A 19805-nucleotide genomic window follows, 5' to 3' on the forward strand; every position below is an offset into this window, starting at 1 on the left:
GCCGGAGCGCTACTTTTAGCACCCCAAAAAAGTTAGCGCCCCCGTGCCTGAAATTCAATGGTAGTGCCCCAAGCAGGAGGCGGGATGCTACTGGAAGAGCTGCCCCTCCCTCCTGGGGCGCTCCCATTAAATATCGAGGCGTTACGTGCAGCAGCGCCACGCGCGTCAGCCCGTAGTGCCGCGGTACTGCGGGCCTCACCCCCCTGATTAAAGGGGCGGAGCCTAGCATAGCATGCACCGGGGCTGGACCAACGGGGAGCGGGGTGCTGGCAAAAGAGCCCGACACTCCCTCGGGGCGCAAATGGGAGGCGCAAAGCAACAGAATTTTGGCTTTTAGTTAATATGGAATTCCTTTGTGCCAAAAATTCCGTGAAAATCTAAAACTCTAACTTAAAGATTAATGGGATCTGGCAGAGTCCATGTTACATGAACAACTGCATTTCCGCTGAAGTTACTTTAACTCCCGCGTGTTGTATGGTTCAGTATCTCCTTCTCATCAACTCTTCCTTTTAGGAGGTTAGTGTCTTTATAGCTAACACTATAGCTATATAGCTACTCCAATGTGATGGAATACTCTCCACTTGCCTGGATGAGTGCAGCCGCACCGTGGCTGCAGTGTGTACCATCTACAAGATGCACTGTAACAACTCGCCAAGGCTTCTTTGGCAGCACCTCCCAAACCCGCGACCTCTTCCACCTAGAAGGACAAGGGCAGCAGGCGCATGGGAGCACCACCACCTCCAAGTTCCCCTCCAAGCCACACACCATCCTGACTGCAGCGGTTCAAGAAGACGGCTCACCACCACCTTCTCAAGGGCAACTAGGGATGGGCAATAACTGCTGGCCTTTCCAGCAACGCCCACATCCCTTGAATGAATAAAAAAAACTTGGTCCATGTGGACTGGTTTCACTCGCCTGAGGGGGTGGGAGAAGAATTTTCCAGAGTACGGGCGAAGAAGGAGGGAGTGTAGAAGATTGAGCAGGGATCTCATCGAAACCTATAAAATTCTGTCAGGCCCGGACAGACTCGATGCAGGAAGGATGTTTCTGATGGCGGGGAGTCCAGAACCAGGGGTCATAGTCTAAGGATAAGGGGTAAGCCATTTAGGACTGAAATGAGGAGGAATTTCTTCACCCAGAGAGTGGTGAACCTGTGGAATTCTCTACCACACAAGGCAGTAGAGGCCAATTCATTAAATATATTCAAGAAGGAGTTGGATATATTTCTTAAGGCTAAAGGGATCAAGGGATATGGGGAGAAGGCAGGGACAGGGTACTGAATTTGGATGATCAGCCATGATCTCATTGAATGGCGGAGCAGGCTCGAAGGGCCGAATGGCCTACTCCTGCTCCTATCTTCTATGTTTCTATGAGTGTCTAGTCATGATGCTCCGGTCATTATGAGTGTGGGGCAGGTTTGATGGACCACATGGTCTTTTCCTGCCCATCGCTTTTGTATGTTCTTATGTTCCGGTGGTGTTTACCCTTTGACAAAAATTTAATCAGAAAGAAAGAAAGACTTGCATTTATAGAGCACCTTTCACAACCACAGGACGTCCCAAAGTGCTTTACAGCCAATGAAGTACTTTTAAGGTGTAGCCACTGTTGTAATGTAGAAAACGCAGCAACCAGTTTGCGACCAGATACAGGAAACTTTGGTTTATCCGGAGGTTGTATGTCCGGAAACCTCGATCTACCGACAGAAATCAGGAGCCGTTTTGTTAGGTTTTTTTTCTTCTCGTGGCTTTGTTTTCAACAGTCGGGCTCTGGAAAGTCTCTCTGAAGCTGTTGCTAAGCTACAGAGACGCTTCCAAGGTACGGGCCGACTGTTTACAAGCTGTTGCTAAGCAACAGTGTTTGTTGTCAGATATGGAGATGAAAACCTCCGTATGCTTCAACATTAACTTTGTATGTCCGGCAGTTTTGATAGATCGGCAACAGCTCGGTCCCGTCGGTGCCGGATATAACAAAGTTTCCTGTAATCTGTTTTTGTTATGTTAATTGAAGGATAAATATTGGCCAGGACGCCGTGGAGAACTCCCCAGCTCTTCTTCAAAATAGTGCCATGGGATCTTTTACATCCACCTGAGAGAGCAGACGGTTTAACACAGTAATGCCAACCCCACTGTCTCGTAAATTATGAGACAAAATCATAAGATTTGGTACAGAAATCACGAGTTGCTATTTTTTTCCCGACCCGACCTCTCACTGACCTTTGCTCCCAGACAGGAAGCGCATTCCGCGACCTTTGCTCCCGGACAGGAAGCGCATTCGGCAGTCACTCACCGATTACTGACATAAGAAATAGGCGCCTTGCACTTCTGATCACAGAAAGCAAAAAAAAAATAAAGGATTTCTGAACACGCTGGGCGTGGACCGTATGATACCCAACAACTGAGATCAAAAGTCATTGAAGGAGTAAAAGGAGTCTAGGCTTTGTACCACATCTGGACTCCTTTTGCTTTGCAATTGCCTCAATGTGGTAGATTAGAAACATCTGTAATACAACCATCATACATTGTTTGTGCTCCTGTTATACGTTTCAGTGTATCTGCAAAGGAAAATCTATTCCTCATCTCCAATCCATGCCTCCTGTTCATGCAAACAGATGATGCTGTGCAACCGAGGAGAATAAAGAAAGAAAGACTTGCAATTCTATAGTGCCTTTCACGACCACCGAACGTCCCAAAGCGCTTTACAGCCAATGAAATGCTTTTTGAAGTGTAGTCACTGTTGTAATGTAGGAAACACGGCAGGCAATTTGCACACAGCAAGGTCCCACAAACAGCAATGTGATAATGACCAGATAATCTGTTTTTGTTGTTTTGGGTGAGGGATAAATATTGGCCCAGGACACCAGGGAGAGCTCCCCTGCTCTTCTTCAAGATAGCAGCCATGGGATCATTTACATCCTTCTTCTTCTTAGGCAGTCCCTCGGAACTGAGGATGACTTGCTTCCACATTAAAAATGAGCTCGCAGGTGACTGATGAGTCCAATGCGGGACCTACAGTCTCTGTCACAGGTGGGGCAGACGGTGGTTGAAGGGGCAGGTGGGTGGGGTGCTTGGGTTGACGTGCGCTCCTTGCGCTGCTTGGCTTCCGCTTGCTCCCGGCGAAGAGACTCGAGGTGTTCGGCGCCTTCCCGGATGCTTCTCCTCCACTTTGTGCGGTCTTGGGCCAGGGATTCCCAGGTGTCGGTGGAGAAGTTGCACTTTTTCAAGGAGGCTTTGAGGGTGTCCTTGAAGCGTTTCCTCTGCCCACCTGGGGCTCTCTTGCCGTGCCGGAGCTCTGAGTGGAGCGCTTGTTTTGGGAGTCTCGTATCGGGCATGCGGACAATGTGACCCGTCCATTGGAGCTGATGCGTGGTCAGCGTTTCGATGCTGGGGATGTTGGCCTGAGCAAGAACACTGATGTTGGTGCGCCTATCATGCCAATGGATTTGCAGGATCTTGTGGAGGCAGCGTTGGTGGTACCTCTCCAGTGCTTTGAGGCGCCTGCTGTACATGGCCCATGTCTCTGAGGCATACAGCAGGGCAGGTATCACTGCTGCCCTGTAGACCATGAGCTTAGTGCCGGGTTTGAGGTCCTGGTCTTCAAACACTCTCTTCCTCAGGTGACCGACGGCTGCACTGGCACACTGAAGGTGGTGTTGGACTTCGTCGTCGACATCTGCCCTTGTTGACAGTAGGCTCCCGAGGTATGGAAAGTGGTCCACATTGTCCAAGGCCTTATCGTGGGTTTTGATAATCGGGGGGCAGCACTGTGTGGCGGGGGCAGGTTGGTAGAGGACCTTTGTCTTACGGATGTTTAGTGTAAGGCCCATGCTCTCGTATGCTTCGCTGAAGGTGTTTATGATGGTTTGGAGTTCGGCCTCCGAGTGAGCGCAGACGCAAGCATCGTCTGCATACTGTAATTCGATGACAGAGGATGGGACGACCTTGGATCTGGACTGGAGGCGACGGTGGTTGAACAGTTTCCCGTTTGTTCTGTAAATTAGCTCCACTCCAGTGGGGAGCTTACTGAGGGTGAGATGGAGCATTGCAGCAAGGAAGATTGAGAAGAGCGTTGGTGCGATGACACAGCCTTGCTTGACCCCGGTTCGTACGTGAATTGGGTCTGTGGTGGAACCGTTGGTCAGGATCACGGCTTGCATGTCGTCGTGAAGCAGGCGGAGGATAGTGACAAACTTTTGAGGGCAGCCAAATTTGAGGAGGACGCTCCATAATCCCTCACAGTTGACAGTGTCGAAGGCCTTTGTGAGATCAAAGAAGGCCATGTACAGTGGTTGGTGCTGTTCCCTGCATTTCTCTTGTAATTGACGTGCGGTGAAGATCATGTCCATTGTGCCCCTTAGTGGGCGGAATCCGCATTGCGACTCTGGGAGGAGCTCTTCGGCCACTGGGAGAAGGCGATTGAGGAGGATTCTTGCGATGACTTTCCCTGTGGCAGATAGCAGGGAAACTCCTCTGTAATTACTGCAATCGGACTTGTCACCTTTCTTGAAGATGGTCACAATTACGGCGTCTCTGAGAGCCCCTGGCATGCTCTCCTCCTTCCAGATAAGAGAAATGAGTTCATGAATTCGCACCAGTAGTGCTTCTCCACCATGCTTTAGTGCCTCAGCGGGGATTCCATCTGCTCCTGAGGCCTTGTTGTTCTTCAGTTGTCGGATGGCCTTTTCAACCTCATGCCGGGCTGGGGTTGTGCTGAGATGGTGGCGGGTAGCATACTGTGGGATGGAGTTGAGGACACTTGTGTCGAAGACAGAGTCGTGGTTAAGGAGATCTTCAAAGTGCTCCTTCCAGCGGGCACTGACTGCTTCCCTGTCCTTGATGAGTACCTCTCCGTTCTTGGCTCGCAGTGGGGAAGGACCTTGGGTGCTTGGGCCGTAGATGGTCTTGACTGCGCTAAAGAATCCACGCACGTCGTGGTTGTCAGCTAGCTGCTGGATCTCCTGCGTTTTCTCCACCCACCATCTGTTCTTTAGGTCGCGAGTTTTTTGTCGGACCTCGGCCTTCAGGCTTCTGTAGAGCTGCTTTCTTGCTCTCGAATTCTGTTGCTGTTTCCAGATCAGAAATGCCTTGCACTTGCGGCTTATTAGCTCCTGGATCTCCTGGTCATTCTCGCCGAACCAGTCTTGGTGTTTCCTGGTTGAGTGACCGAGCGTCTCTTCGCAGGTGCTGATTATGGAGGCCTTGAGTACAGACCAGACGCTGTGGGCACTCTGTGTCTCTGCATCACTGGGAGTCGTCAGGTTGTTTGTGAGGCACAGGCTGAATAGGGCAGCCATGGGATCTTTTACATCCACCTGAGAGAGGGCAGACAGGGCCTCGGTTTAACGTCTCACCAGAAAGACGGCACCTCTGACAGTGCAGCACTCCCTCAGCACCGCACTGGGAGTGTCAGCCTAGGTTTATGTGCTCAAGCCTCTGGGGTGGGACTATGAACCCACGACCTTCTGACTCAGAGGCGAAAGTGCGTCCCACTGAGCCACAGCTGGCACAATATAACAAATATATTCTTTTATTTTTGTAGCAATGGATCTAAAAAAAGATAAACTGGGTTGAAGGTTATCAGATGAAGAGGCGAGAGACTTGAAGAGGAGCAACCAATAGTAGACGCAGGCAGCTACTGGCCAGCAGGGTCTCATGGGACTACAAAACCATTTAGAAAATACACAAAATAAACTATTAATAAGAAGTCAGCTGTTGTGAAAACAGTCCAGCAGCTGCTGGGGAGATAGGGTTGGGTACCTAAAGGGTGTGGGACGGGTGGAGATGAAAAACCTTCCTGCTTCCTCCGCAGTTACTTCAACCTATCAGAAACATATTAACATGGTCCTAGTACATGAGCTTGTGGCAATTACTGACAAGCAAACAGCATTAGAGTCTCACAGCACAGAAGGAGGCCGTTCAGCCCATCGTGCCTGTGCCGGCTCTTTGAAAGAGCTCTCCGATTAGTCCCACTCCCCCCCTGCTCTTTCCCCAACATCACTGCAAATAGAGTACTGCAAGGTGCCAGCCATGACTCAACGGGTAACACTCTGACCTCCGAGCCAGAAGGTTGCGGGAACCTTCCCATTTTCTCCTTTCCTCCCCCTTCCCCCTTCCCCCTTCCCTCGCATCCATTCTTGCTTATAACCTGCTCCATCTCCAGCTTTTTCCAGCTCTGGCGAAGGGTCATCGACCTGAAACGTTGACTCTGTTTCTCTCTCCGCAGATGCTGCCCTGGCCCGCTGAGTGTTTTCAACATTTTCTGTTTTCACTTTAACTCGTTACACGCTGGAGTTTTTCAAAGGCTACATTTGTTGTGTATGTACCTTTAAGAGAATAACTGGTCTCAGACTGCAGTACCGGCAGTGACCACCCCTGTATAAAAGGCGCTAGTGAGCCTCTGTTGTTTCAGTTTCACTATTGACTTCCAGCAGTAAAGACTTGTTTTGTTCAACTCCTGCTGTCCATGTCTCAATCATTCACGGACGTAATACTGGCGACGAGCAGATATGAACCTACCTACAGTCTGCACCACCTCCTGGGATCCATTCCTACAGCGAAGTGAGCAGAGGTCGAGGCCAGAAAGAAAAAGAAAAAAAAGTAAGAAGCAGTAGAAACGGGAGTCGACCGTGGGCATCCGCCCCTGTGTTAGCGGAGTTGAAGATTGCTGGAGAAGCTGTCGGAAGCGGGGCCTGGTTCCTGTCGACGGTGCTTCAGCTAATCGGGCTGGTGGCAGGTAGTGTACTGATCCTTCCTGGGCTGCGGCGGTCGCGAACTCGAGCGGGTGGTTTGCAACGGGGCCGAGCAGTGTTGTCGGGAAGAAGAGAGAGAGAGGGTGGAGCACACAGGGCACGGCCGGTGCTACGAAGCCGGGCTGCGTATAGACCCAAGAAGAGGGAGGCAAGAGTCCCACAGGGTTGTTCCACGACGGGAAAATAATAAAAAAAGAAATATTAAACGCGCAAGAAACCGCGAGGAGCTGCAGGTTGCAACGGGAACCGCGGAAAGCAGCGCTAGCAACAGTGGGGAAGAAGGCAAAGCGCGGGAGGCGCCATCTTAATCAGCGGGGAAGAAGGCAAAGTGCGGGAGGCACCATTTTGTTAAATCGGGGAAGAAGGCAAAGCGCGGGAGGTGCCATTTTAGATTTGCAAGATGCCGAAGACTGGCTGTATCACTGCTTTTGATAATACAATAGAGGACTGGACCACGTATGTGGAAAGAGTCGAGGTATATTTCGAGGCAAACGAAATAGCTGAGGAGAAAAAGGCATCGATATTGCTAAATTTAATGGGCGCTAGAACATACGGCCTATTGCGGGACCTGATTACTCCAGCCAAACCGAAGGCGAAGAGTTTTAATGAAATTGCTGCTGTCCTACAGGAACACCTAAACCCTGCACCGCTGTTGATAGCAGAAAGATTTAAATTCCACAGGAGAACTCAGCATAAAGATGAGAGCAATGCTGAGTACCTTACGGAACTACGCAAGCTATCAAAGCACTGCCAGTTTGGAGAAGGACTGGCAGATACCCTACGGGACAAATTTGTCTGTAGACTCCTGAGTGAAGGAACACAGAAGAAGTTACTATCAGAGAAAGAGCTGACGCTAGATAAGGCTTTTAGCGTGGCAGTATCGTATGAAGCAACAGCCAGGGGAGCTACAGAAATTCAACAAAAGCCACAGGAATACGGCACCCACGAAATGACACGGGGATTTGCAAAATGTTATCGCTGCGGCAGAACTAACCATGACCAGAAGGACTGCTGGTCCAAAGACAAAATATGCAGGCAATGCGGGAAGATGGGACACATTGCACGAGTTTGTAGGTCTGGGAAGAAGACCAGCGACAACAAAAAGGCTACTAAGGAACCGTACAAGAAGGTACAAAAGATGACGGACAGTAGTTCCAAAGACCAGATGAGCGATAGTGAATCCAGGAACAGGAGACTAAGCTGTCTCAAACTTCACAATGTAATCGCAAAAGAGGATCACCGAACCATTTGGGTCACCCTCACGATAGCAGGGTCCCAAGTTAAAATGGAATTGGATACAGGATCAGCGCTAACCGTCATGAATTGACGAGACTACGAGCGGCTATTTTCACACATACCCTTGAGAGAGACATCCATCGTCTTGACGACGTATACGGGGCAAAAAGTATACCCCAGAGGAAAAATAAGGGTGCCTGTCGAATACAACGGCAAGAAAATACGGAAATTGTATCTCTACATACTGCCAAATGGTGGACCACCGTTATTGGGACGGGAATGGATCAGGAAGATAAACTTAGGTTGGCACTCCATTCATGCAATGACGGTGGATGGTAAAAAAGATGAAGACGTCACTCCTGGACGATTGTCAACAATCTTAGCTAACGCCAAAGAGGTATTTCAACAAGAACTGGGCACGCTTAAAGGCATAACCGCCTCGATAAAAATAGAAGAGAATGCAGTTCCCAAGTTTTTCAAAGCAAGACCGGTACCATATGCAATTCGCCTAGCCGTCGAGGCAGAGCTGGAGAATCTGGAGAAGGCAGGCGTGTTGTCTAAGGTCGACTGGAGCGAGTGGGCGACACCCATCGTTCCTGTCATGAAGAAAACGTTAAGTAATAAGTCCGGGGAGCCAAGGAAGATTCGCATCTGTGGGGATTTCAAGGTGACGGTGAACCCAGTCCTTCACACAGTACAATATCCTCTTCCAAGGATATCACAGAAACCCCACAGTGCAGATAGAGGCCATTTCGGCCCATCGAGCCTGCACCGACACATATCCCACCCGATCCCCGTAACCCCTACACCAACACATATCCCACCCTATCCCCGCAACCCCACGTATTTAATCCCCCTAACACTAAGGGTCAATTTATCATAGCCAATCAACCTAACCCGCACATCTTTGGACTGTGAACCATCTTCGCCTCACTGTCTGGAGGGAAGCGTTTTACAAAAATTGACCTCGCACAAGCATATTTGCAGATGGAGGTTGAAGAGTCCTCTAGGAAGTATCTCACGATAAACACTCACAAAGGTCTTTACCAGTATCATCGATTGGTATTCGGAGTGGCATCGGCTCCGGCGATATGGCAAAGAGCGATGGAACAAGTCCTGCAAGGGATTCCGGGGATTCAGTGTTACTTGGACGACATCCTTGTGACAGGTGAAGATGACAGTGAGCACCTTAACAACCTAGAACAGGTGCTTACTAGACTACGGGAACATGGGCTGCGAGCCAACCGCCCCAAGTGCGAGTTTTTTAAGAAACAGATATCGTATTGTGGCCACGTGATTGATGAAGAGGGGTTACATAAGTCCCCTGACAAAATTGAAGCGGTTGTTAAGGCCCCAGCGCCTGAAAATGTGTCGCAACTGAGGTCATTCCTCGGCTTGGTGAATTACTACCATAAGTTTTTGCCGAATTTGTCGACAATTCTGCACCCACTGAACGCCCTGCTACGAACGGGAGTAGCATGGGAATGGAGCAATGATTGTAAGCGGGCTTTCCAGAAGAGTAAGGACTTAATCACTTCAAGGGAAGTATTGGCTCACTACAACCCAGCACTGCCGATCAGACTGGCGTGTGATGCGTCTCCCTACGGCATTGGGGCGGTACTGTCACATAAATTCCTTGATGGTTTAGAGAGGCCGAAGGCTTTTGCGTCACGCTCGTTAACTTCTGCCGAGCGTAACTACGCTCAGATTGACAGAGAGGCCCTCAGCCTAGTGTGGGGGGTGAAGAAGTTCAATCACTACCTGCACGGTCAAAAATTTACTCTACTAACTGATCATCAACCTCTTGTCTCCATTTTCAACCCTCAGAAGGGCGTACCGATAATGACAGCACATCGGCTGCAGAGGTGGTCCCTTTTCCTAGGGGCACACCAATATGACATCGAGTACAAAGGAACTAAACAGCATGGAAATGCTAAATAACAACAGAAAATGCTGGAAAAACTCAGCAGGTCAGGCAACATCCGTGGAGATGCTGATGGATTGTCACGCCTACCGTTGCCGACGGTGGAAGAAGCAGGCCTTGCAGTGGATCCAATGGAGTTATTCCACTCGACCATAGTCGAATGTCTCCCTGTGACGAATGCAAACATAGAAAAGGAAACACGGAATGACCCGACACTATCACGGGTCTATGATTTGTAAGGATTTGGGGCTTCTTTAAACTGGTTTAAAGTAATTTTCCTGGTCTTGCAGCCTTTGCCTGCACTCAGGCCAATTTTAAAATAAAACCAATTTTAAAACAGCGGTTTCGAATCGCTACCCCACCTTCCAGTTCTGACTGCAGGGCTTATAATTATTGATATTAAAACAGACATGTAGTTTGGATGAGAGAAAAAAATCAAGTTTTATTAACTAAAAGAAACTATAATCAAAATATCAAACTATCCCACACGAACACAGTAATTACAGTAAAACTATATAACAGGGGTTGCAGACGGCGAAAACGAGGGATACAATGGCTACAATGTTATTTAAACAATCTTAGCAATTCCCTTAAATCACCATCCCCCGAACTCCTTAACTAGGTTGCTATGCTGAGGAGTCAGAACACTCGGCTCACCTGTGGTCCAGCGAAGTAAGAGAGAGCGATAGCTTCAGCATCTATCTTTATACCTGGTGCGGCCCCTGCCGTCCTGCCTTGCAAGGGTTGTGTGCAAAATTCCCCACCCAAAAGGGTCCAATACACAAGAGAAAGCTATGATTGGCTAACTCAGAGTGGTTGGACTGGATTAATGTGTCTTCCGGAACTTCCTGGGCTGAAACAAAAGGGAGATACAACTGCTCTATTGTCCAGCGCTGGGTGATTTAAACCCATTCAAATCTTCAACGATTCCCATTCAAGGTGCAAAAGTCTCTTCTGCAGTTTAGATGTATCCACTCGATATACAAACAAATGCTAATAGCATTCAATTGCTTTGTAAACAAAGCATTGTCCTTTGTCTTCGGCCATGTGGTGACAGCCATTTTTATCCCTGGAAATTTAAAAGCACATCGCCAGGGATTCTTTAATGAAAAAAAATGAATCTTCAGAACTGTAAATTATTGCGAATTCTTACAGTCCGCCCTTGGATACTTCCAGCTTGCTTGTAGTATACTCTTGAAGAAATGAGCAATAATTTCTGACCCCCCCCACAAACAACCATCCCTGTATTTACCTAATAGCTATCTGCCACTGATCCCCGTCCCGTCTATTCCCCTTAAATTCAAGAAAAAAACCATGGTACGGTAGGTATCTTACAGATACTTCAGTTTTCAATAAGGGGTCTCATACCTCTACACGCTTGTAAAATTATACAGTGTAAACCAAATTTACAATCACCTTTTTTTTACATCATAAGTTATTACAAAATGTTGCAATCTTAGTTACACAATGTACTCAAATTATCGCAAGCACGGAGAGGGTCCTACGCCTCTGCTCAACTTGGGGCTGCAACACAAAATACAAAAAATCATTAAACAACATGCTTAAATGAACCCCGATCATCACGTGCCGATGATGGGTCGTGAAATTCGAGTGGGTATTGCTCCTCCCACTCGGGCAGTAAAAGTACCTTCCACCCCCCCTTGATCAGCTTAAACTTTAAAACAGGCAGAATGGATTTACCGACCAGCCTGTTCCGCCAGCCCCGAACCGTTCCCTTGTCCCTTTGTGGAGGCGGGGTACCCCTCACGTTTAAAATTACCTTGGCACAGACCGAGACCGGGGAGTATGGGATCTCATGACTCCCAGTCCCTCCCCCTCCCGTCTTCCCTTGACTGGCTGCAGAAAATGATGGGTGCCTGTGTGGCGGTTCTCCCTGGCCCCACACTGATCTGGCCACCCACTCATCCTTCCCAGCCGCACTTATCCTCTTTGCCCGTGGGCCCCCGGGTGAGTACCTCCCTCCCCCGACCGCACCCACGTGACTCTTGGGTCTCCCCCTCCTCTATACAATCTTCCCGGGCCATCACCACCCACCCCCGGGGAACGCGTCCCTATCACAAGGCGCCCGCGCTTCCCCATCGTGACTCCTCAACAGCGAGGTCTCCCGCAAGTGAAGTTCGGTCAGGATAGTGCTGGGTTGGGGGCCGTGCCCCACCCAGCTGGGGCCATCTCCTCCCCGTAGGAGGAGTAGGCAAGTTCCTCTGGACTGTGTCCGTTTTTTCCCGAAGACCGCTGCGGGGTCTCCTGGGTTCGTCCAGTGGCGAGGTGATCCCCAACATTCCGTATCTTCATTCGATGTCCAGCTCGGGCTGGGCGAACATGGCTGCTTCATTTTCCAATCTCCTGCAAAAACTTAAAAGGACATGCAGCCAGGTCTCACTGACCTGTTGCCTTAGGTGGAGACGTGGTCGGGTCCCTCGACCTCGGACCAAAACACAAACATTCAGCACATATGTAAACTTAAACTCTTTAAACTTTAACTTGAAACTAGTTTAATCCAAAACTTAAAATACACCTTTGGTACACGCTATATTCACACACATAGCTTTAGTACAAATGCCGCCCGTCTCCGGACGGCCAGTCTAATCTCTATCACTGTTGCAGATTGCTGCTGGCTGCAGCGAAGCTGGACTGTCTCCTGTCTCTGGTCCCCCGCAGCTTATGGCTGTTGAGTGGGGGCCTCTGTTCTCTGGCTTCTCCCCGGCTCGGGAGTCCGCCCTACTCCACTGTAAAGTGGGTGACCATGCTTTCTTAGGCTGGGGCACCCGCTGAGACCTTCTGAGGGGTGTCTCTATGGGGGAAACTTTGGCTGGCGGACCCTGAGCTTGGGTCACAGCCCCAGCTGGCTGGGAACCTTCTCCCCCATGTCCAAATAGCCCGCACTGTATAACGTACCTGGCAGCCTGCCGGTGCAAATCTTTCTCTGGGTTTGTCTGCTCTTCCCTGGAAACAAGTCACAGTTCCTATTTTTGTAGGCTGTGAACTTGAACTTGCATGGACAGCAAACTCATGTTCCCTCACCCAGGTGGCTTTAACTGGGGAATTTTGGACCTGCCTTTCGTCTGGGGCCAAAACTATCCCCTGTGTGCCTCCCTTGTCTCGGATTTCTGCTACTGGATCTGCTCTACAGGGGTCCCAGAACTCTCCTTTCCTGTTCCCTGGCTTAAACAGCTTACTCTGAATATGAATGGCTCCTCCCCCCACACAAGCCACAGTGCTTGCCTGTGAACTCGAACATGCTGTGGGCTGAGGATTCCTATTCTCAGGCTCACTCCTCACGGGCGGACCGTACCTCCGTTGTTGGAGGGGGTACACTGGTCCTGGTCCCCGCCTGCCTAGTGGGATCTGCTGGTGTTCTCCTACCACCCCATTGTCCACCCCTCCTTGCTGCCAGAGCTCCTCAAAACCCGGAGCTGTGGGCTGCTGTCTTGGGATCTCTAATTCCCTAGCCAGCCTTTCCCTGGGTGTTGCCTGTGGGACGGTTTGATTTGGGCTGCCAGTAAAATCCGGCTGACCTGCCTTCGGGCTGATCATGCAAGTCATTCCCTTTGATGCCTTTAAAGCCATGTTAAGGCTTTCTATCTCTGCCCTACAGGGGCCATGATCTGCTTCACCAAACCTGACATTCTCTTCCCGCAGTCTCATCTCATTTTCCCTGGCCTCAGTGATTTGGTACTTTAGGAATTCTATCTCGTTTCTCGCATGGCTCTCTCTCTCGCTAGCTTCTTGGGTGAGGTGTGCATTCTCCTCTTGTAGCCTCATCTCTCTGTCCCTCGCCTCTGTGACTTCCTGCACAAGGCGCTCTATAAATGCCTGGCATTTCGTGACCTCTAGTGTGAGGCGTGCATTCTCTTCCCGCACCCTCATACCACTAGCTCTGGCCTCACACACCTCTCTGAGGCGTTCTACCTCCGCCTGGCATTTTTCAAGCTGGGACTCCCGATTCTTGGCCTCTTTAAACTCCTCCTGCTCTCCCATCTCACCCTTCCTAGCCCAGCCACCTATACCCCGATAGGTCAGCTTACACACTGCCACTACCTTCCGCAGGGCTGCCCACAGACTGAAAGCAAGAAAGACAATAACTGATGCTTTCTCTAGATCCAGACCACTTATCATATCAAAAACGGCCTGCAGTCCTGCCCGCAGTCGCCATTGTAAGGATTTAGGGGCTTCTTTAAACTGGTTTAAAGTAATTTTCCTGGTCTTGCAGCCTTTGCCTGCACTCAGACCAATTTTAAAATAAAACCAATTTTAAAACAGCGCTTTCGAATCGCTACCCCACCTTCCAGTTCTGACTGCAGGGCTTATAATTATTGATATTAAAACAGACACGTAGTTTGGATGAGAGAAAAAATCAAGTTTTATTAACTAAAAGAAACTATAATCAAAATATCAAACTATCCCACACGAACACAGTAATTACAGTAAAACTATATAACAGGGGTTGCAGACGGCGAAAACGAGGGATACAATGGCTACAATGTTATTTAAACAATCTTAGCAATTCCCTTAAATCACCATCCCCCGAACTCCTTAACTAGGTTGCTATGCTGAGGAGTCAGAACACTCGTCTCACCTGTGGTCCAACGAAGTAAGAGAGAGCGATAGCTTCAGCATCTATCTTTATACCTGGTGCGGCCCCTGCCGTCCTGCCTTGCAAGGGCTGTGTGCAAAATTCCCCACCCAAAAGGGTCCAATACACAAGAGAAAGCTGTGATTGGCTACCTCAGAGTGGTTGGACTGGACTAATGTGTCTTCCGGAGCTTCCTGGGCTGAAACAAAAGGGAGATACAACTGCTCTATTGTCCAGCGCTGGGTGATTTAAAACCCATTCAAATCTTGAACGATTCCCATTCAAGGTGCAAAAGTCTCTTCTGCAGTTTAGATGTATCCACTCGATATACAAACAAATGCTAATAGCATTCAATTGCTTTGTAAACAAAGCATTGTCCTTTGTCTTCGGCCATGTGGTGACAGCCATTTTTATCCCTGGAAATCAAAAAAAATAAATCTTCAGAACTGTAAGTTATTGCGAATTCTTACAGATTTAACGGTGAAGGGGTGGCCAGCACATGGTGAACCACTGCTGCCAGCATTCTTGCCGAGAAGAGAACAGCTGTCAGTGTGCAGAGGAACCTTGATGTGTGGATCCAGAGTAGTAATTCCACCTAAGTTGACGGATAGAGTGCTCAATGAGCTTCATGAGGGTCATCTGGGTGGGGTAAAAATGAAGAACTTAGCCAGAGCGTTTGTGTGGTGGCCGGGAATTGATAGAGAAATCAAAGAGGTGACCAAGAGCTGTGCAGGATGCCAGAAGGTCCAAAATGCCCCACCACAAGCTCCTCTGCATCCATGGGAGTGGCCCTCATCTCTATGGCAAAGGGTGCACATTGATTTTGCTGGTCCCTTCATGGACTCGATGTTTTTAATTGCGGTGGATGCACATTCAAAGTGGCCAGAGGTAATAAAAATGTCCTCAACCACCACGGAAAAAACTATCACAGTTTTACGAACCATATTCGCCAGGAATGGGCTATCTGAACTGATTTGCTCTGACAACGGACCACAGTTTGTGTCTGAAGAGTTCCGGAGGTTCTTAAAGAACAATGGTGTTAAGCATTACACATCCACCCCATATCATCCAGCCACTAATGGATTGGCCGAGAGGTTTGTTCAAACATTCAAGAAGGCTATCAAGGCAATGTGTAATGAAGATATACCCCTACAACACAAGGTGGACAACTTCTTGTTTGCCTACCGGAATGCGACACATGCGGTTACCAACCAAACTCCAGCCATGATGTTCTTCAATCGAACACTACGATGCCGCTTGGATTTGGTTAAGCCAAACGTCCGACGAGATGTGGAGAACAGGCAGTTTCAGAATATGAATGAAAGGCCGACCAGGGGTTTTAAGATAGGTCAACCAGTTTTGGCCTGGGACTACCGCACTGAGAAATGGCAGCCAGGAACGATTTGTACACGGCAAGGACCTCTCATGTATACCGTGGACGTTGGAGAGAGCATTGTAAGATGCCATGCTGACCAGATTCTAGAGTCACTGGAAAACGTCAACTCCACACCACGATCTGATACACCTGGGAATGAAATCGACGTACCAATTGCAGCTACCGCAGAACCGGTAATATTGGAAGTAGATGAACCAAACAACGACATTGATCCCGACTCAACATTGCCAGAAGAACCTGATACCCGAAAGAGGCGTTATCCAGACAGAATCAGGAAGCCTCCTCAAAGACTGAACTTATAATTGCTTAAACTTAACCAATGTATCTAGCAACCGTAATTGTGATTGTAATTAGTTATCATTTAGTTGTTAAATGAATGTTATGTACTGTTTATCTAAAAGGGGAGGAATTGTTGTGTATGTACCTTTAAGAGAATAACTGGTCTCAGACTGCAGTACCGGCAGTGACCACCCCTGTATAAAAGGCACTAGTGAGCCTCTGTTGTTTCAGTTTCACTATTGACTTCCAGCAGTAAAGACTTGTTTTGTTCAACTCCTGCTGTCCATGTCTCAATCATTCACGGACGTAATAACATTGACACGGTGACCAGGCATAGTACTGTCTAGTGGACCCTTAATTGTTCAATTCAGTCACTGTTTATAGGTAGGGATGAAAATGACCTCATAAATTAACAGGTGTATGAGATTGCCTCGTGTGCTTGAGATAATCCATATTCAATTTATATGCAAAGTCACAATAAACCAAACATTCTTCCTTATTCATTTTTACATATACATGTTGCTCTGTGGGTAGCACTCTCGCCTCTGAGTCAGAAGGTTGTGGGTTCAAAGTCCCACTCCAGGGACTTGAGCATAAAATCTAGACTGACACTCCAGTGCAGTGCTGCACTGTCTGAGGTGCTGTCTTTCGGATGAAACGTTAAACCGAGGCCCCGTCTGCTCTCTCGGGTGGATGTAAAAGATCCCACGGCACTATTTCAAAGAAGAACAGGGGAGTTATCCTCGGTGTCCTGGCCAATATTTATCCCTCAATCAACATAACAAAAACAGATTATCTGCTCATTATCATGTTGCTGTTTGTGGGAGCTTGCTGTGTGGAAATTGGCTGCTGTGTTTCCTACATTACAACAGTGACTACACTTCAAAAGTACTTCATTGGCTGTAAAGCGTTTTGGGACGTCCTGAGGCCGTGAAAGGCGCTATATAAATGCAAGCTTTTCTTTCATAACAAGGTGCAGAATTGGCACAGTAAGTGGTAGACTGGCTGTGGGGCCTACATTTTCTACTTGAAAGTAGCCTTGAGATGAACCCCCTGTCCATGTGATGTGGACACTTTATTGACATGACCGCAAACTCGGTAATAAGGAGGGACATGGAATTTAACTGAGAATAAGGAATATGAAGGGACAGTTTGTCGTAACTACTTGTTAATGTGTGGAACAGATTGTCCAGGGCAATCCTGGTGGTGGATAGTATCAGCAAATTCAAGAGGGAGCTTGATAATTGATTTTTCTTGCCAAAAAAAAAAGCTAAGAGATGTCAGAGCTAATGGCCCCAAAATTCCTAGGGGTCTACTCAGCCGACATGAGTGTGGGAGGTTTAAGAGTATATTCAAGACAGAGCTCGATAGATTTTTGGATATTAAGGGAATCAAGGGATATGGGGATAGTGCAGGAAAGTGGAGTTGAGGTAGAAGATCAGCCATGATCTTATTGAATGGCGGAGCAGGCTCGAGGGGCCAAATGGCCTACTCCTGCTCCTATTTCTTATGTCCTTATAGAAAGAATGGGAGATTGAGAGAAAGTGTTGAGACTGAGAGGGTTGAGATAGAGAGGCTTGACAGAGAGAAAGAGTTGAGAGAAAGAGAGAGGCGGTTGAGAGAGCGAAGGAGGTTCAGAGATGGAATTAGAGAGAGAGAAGGAGGGCTGAAAGGGAAGGGATTGTTGGGAAGAGAAAGAATGGGAGATTGAGGGAAGCGTTGAGATAGAGAAGGGGTGCAATTACAGCGTGATAAGTTTAGAGGCAGTTACCATTATAAATGTGGCCAGAAGAATTTGTCACAAAGGTTTAAAAATAAGAACAGAATTACAGGCCATATCTTCCAATCGGAGGCTTCCCGCGTGCAGAGGCCTCCGATCTGGAATAAATCTACGGACTTACCAGAGGGCTCCCGAGGTCAGGCCATTTCCGATCCTGGGCCTCTCCAACTCGAAATGCGCAGGGCCCACATATCCCAGAGGCGCAGGCGGTTCGCAAGCGTCCCTGGGATCACGTGGGCCATGGGGAGCCAATAGCAGAAGGGAATCTCCCTTCATACACTTGACAGATAGACCCATCAAATATATGAATGGAGATCACCCCAAAAACACTTTAAAACATTAAATAATTTTTTTTTTAAATCACATTTTTAAAATGAGTTGAAATTACAATAAATTAAATATTTTAAACAAAAATTTAAGTTTTTGAAAAAAATAATTAAAGTTTTTTACGGGGCTAAAAATACACTTGCCTTTTTTTTAAAAGTATTTTTAAATGATAAATGAGTGGGAAAAAAAAATTTTAAACTTTTTTTTCAACTCTTATGGTGGTAAAAGCAGGCCTTACACCTGCTTTTACCAGGCGTAAGATTTCTAAGGGTTTTCTGCGGGCGGAGATTCTGCGGAACTCTCCACCCGCAGAGGTCCTTCTCCTAGGCAGGCGTCCGATCTGAGAGATCGGAAATGCCGGTTTTCAGCGCATGCGCTTGGCATTCCAATGTCCCTACGGGTGTGTACACAGCTCGTACCCGCCCGTAGGGATTGGAATATCCGGCCCTGTGACTTTAAAATGGGGGCTGAATTATGTTAGTGCAATCTGGCTCAAATATCCCCGGCCTTTAATCCTGCTACACTACATTTGATCTGGACGTATCACATACAACACCCCGGGAGAGTGACCAGTATATATGCAGACACCCACAGGAGCAAAATATTGGTGTAAACTGCGACAACGTAAGATCTAAGTGAAGAAGGCTCAGACGGAGACTTGCGAAGATTAAAAACACTGATAGGCCGCAAGGATCTGGAGAAAGCAGACACATTTTTTTTAAAGCAGTTCCTTGAAGAGATATTTGTCTCCATTTTGGGGGAAGAGACGTGCCAGAATAGCCAGGAGCCATTTTAATTGCGATACTATTATCAGAGCAGTCTCCTGGTGCATGGGATGTCAGTGTTACAGTACTGTACATGGTAAAGGATCCTCAGAAATCAATACAGAAAAGACCATGTCTCTTTAAAAGATGAAAGAGCCACTCATTATAGTTTGAGTGCAAACTATCTTGCTGACACTCCCAGTGCAGTGCCGAGGGAGTGCTGCACTTGTCGGAGGTGCCGTCTTTCAGATGAGATGTTAAACCCAGGCCCCATCTGCTCTCTCAGGTGGACGTAAAAAGATCCCATGGTGCTATTTCGAAGAAGAGCAGAGGAAGTTATCTCCGGTGTCCTGGAAAATATTTATCCCTCAATCAACATCACTAATAGACAGATTCTCTGGTCATTATCACATTGCTGTTTGTGGGAGCTTGCTGTGCGCAAATTGACAGCCGTGCTTCCTACATTACAACAGTGACCACACTCCACAAGTGCTTCATTGGCTGTAAAGCGCTTTGGGACGTCCTGAGGTGGTGAAAGGCGCTATATAAATGCAAGTCTTTCTTCTGTCTTTTTATGATCTCTCCCCCGAGGGACAGCTGCAGAGGTGTTTCTCTGAAGACTACAGATGAAAATAAACTGACTTACTTCTTACCCCGTGCTAATCAGGAACAGTATTCATTGCAGTCATTCCTGTCGATCCTCTTGATCACATTTTGCTTCAAGGCCGCGGACAGTAAACTTTTCAGAAATCCCAAAGGT

The sequence above is a fragment of the Somniosus microcephalus genome, chromosome 28 (assembly GCF_052327205.1).
Source record: "Somniosus microcephalus isolate GS21.2 chromosome 28, FLI_Smic_1.0, whole genome shotgun sequence".
Lineage (NCBI taxonomy): Eukaryota > Metazoa > Chordata > Chondrichthyes > Squaliformes > Somniosidae > Somniosus > Somniosus microcephalus.